This window comes from Jaculus jaculus, chromosome X, assembly GCF_020740685.1.
Source record: "Jaculus jaculus isolate mJacJac1 chromosome X, mJacJac1.mat.Y.cur, whole genome shotgun sequence".
NCBI lineage: Eukaryota > Metazoa > Chordata > Mammalia > Rodentia > Dipodidae > Jaculus > Jaculus jaculus.
Genome location: NC_059125.1, coordinates 48,913,969 through 48,916,429, shown reverse-complemented (window position 1 = coordinate 48,916,429; position 2,461 = coordinate 48,913,969).

Below are 2,461 nucleotides of genomic sequence, written 5' to 3'. Positions count from 1 at the left end.
TAATTGTATTCGTTTATTTGCAAGGAGAGAGAGAGTGTGTGTTTGTGTATGTGTGGATGGGTGCACAGGGTCTCTTGCCACTGCAAAAGCATCCCAGATGCATGCGCCACTTTGTGCATCTGGCTTTAACGTGGGTACTGGAGAGTCAAACCTGGCTGTCAGGCTTTGCAAGCAAGCACCTTTAACTGCTGAGCCATCTCTTTATCCCCTTAATTGCTTTTGTCAGGTATTTTGTCACAACAACAAGAAAAGCCTAAAACAGAATGTTGACACTGAGAAGTCTGACCATTCTTGTGATAAAGCTGTCCCTGTGCTGGTCCTTAGACTTTTGGAATTTGTTTGTGGGGAAAATGTGGGAGAGTTTAGAACTTTAGGCTAGATAAGCCCTAAAGTGCTATCAGCAGAGATCAACAGACCATTCTGGTGGAAGCCTGGAAGATTAGAATGCTGAAAGAAATGCAGATAATGAAAGCCTGTGACAGGGGAAATTTGTTCCTCCGGGAGACACAAACATCAGTCTATTCACTCCACCTAGGGCTCAGGATACAGACAAAAGTATGATTGCACCAAAACCTGATCTGATGAACCCATGAGTTTGTTGGGGTTCCTCGCAGAGCTGCGTGAGGAGTTGCTTACAGAAGCAATGGATGACTTAAAGGCAGTTGCATGCACCAAAATGCCCACAGCAGTACAGGTAATGACTCATGGAAGCTGCATCTCTGGAGCTCACTGCACAGGCAGCTGGTCTGGTCTGAGTCTCTCTCAAAACAATTGCTTATCCTTTATAAATGCTTAGGAAGGGGTCTTGCAACCTTTCCCCAGACTTGAACTTTTCAGGCCCTCCACTCTTCAGGAGGGAATGTTTCATCTCAGAGATAATTGCTATACAATGTTGGTTAGAGACTGCTCCCTCAACATTTTTTTACTATTCCTATAATCTTGGGGATTGGTCCTGTGACCTTTTAAGTTTCAGTTCTCCCAGACTTGCTGACCTCTTGACTCCCTCCTGCCTCCAGGGGAATTTGTTATTTGTTATCCAACAGTTTGGCTCATGAGGCTTCAAAGCAGAGCAAAGATTGAGAACTGGTCTAGAGACCATTTATGTTATATTTTGGCAAAGAATCTAGCTTCATTCTGCCATGGCTTTATAACTTGAATGGGTTGAATTTAAAAGTAATGGACTGGGCTGGGTAGATGGCTTAATGGTTAAAGGTGCTTGCTTACAAAGTCTGCTGGCCTGGATTCTGGATTGTGTTAGAACCAGAATGACTCCATCTTTGGACTTTGACTGCCTAGAGTGTCCTAACCACCTATTTCAATTATTACATTCCTGGAATGACCCAAGCCACCTCACAAAAAACCAAATAATTCATCATTTAGCCTTGTCAATCCTATTTTTTTTTTTTTTTGAGAAAGGGTCTCACTCTAGTGCAGGCTGACCTGGAATTCACTATATAGTCTCAGGGTGGCCTCGAACTCATGGTGATTCTTCTACCTCTGACTCCTGAGTGCTGGGATTAAAGGCGTGCACCACCATGCCCGGCTTCAAGCCTATTTTTTAATCAATTATTTGTTAAAAATAGGATAAGGACCCACAGTTGGGGTTTGTAAGTATGGGGGATCCCTTCTGAACCCTAAATTCCAGCATCACTCTGAATTTCCCATGTGAGCCATGGCATGTGCAAGACCATACATTCATGCATATATACACACAGATATGCATACATACACAAAAATATAATTTTTATTGACAACTTCCATAATTGTAAGCAATATTCCATGGTAATTCTTTCCCTACCCCCAATTTCCCCTTTGAAACTGCAGTCTCAAAAATCATATCCCCTCCCCCTCTCAATTAGTCTCTCTATTATTTTGATGTCATCATCTTTTCTTCCTATTATGATGGTCTTGTGTAGGTAGTGTCAGGCACTGTGAGGTCATGGATATCCAGGCCATTTTCTGTCTGGAGGAGCACGTTGTAAGGAGTCCTAACCTTCCTTTGGCTCTTACATTCTTTCCACCACCTCTTCCGCAACGGACCCTGAGCCATGGGAGGTGTGATAGAGATATTGCAGTGCTGAGCACTCCTCTGTCATTTCTTCTCAGCACCATGGTGCCTTCTGAGTTATTCCAAGGTCACTGCCATTTGAAAAGAGAATGTTCTCTAACCAAAAGTGAGAGTAGCATTAATATATGGGTATGAACATTAAGAGAAATGCTTACTGGGCAGTTTGGTGAGCATAGTATATACATTTAGCCAGACAGCAGCAGACATTACATCCCTAGGGCTTGTGACTACCCCTGTTGTAGGTTTTCAGTATCAGGGATGTATTCCTTCCCATGGAGCAGGCCTCCAGTCCAATTAGAGGGTGGTTGGTTTCCTCATAACAGATGGGCCACTATTGTACCTGTTGGCTCATTTGATCTAGCTGGCCAAATATAAGGCTTGCATTGTCCACTG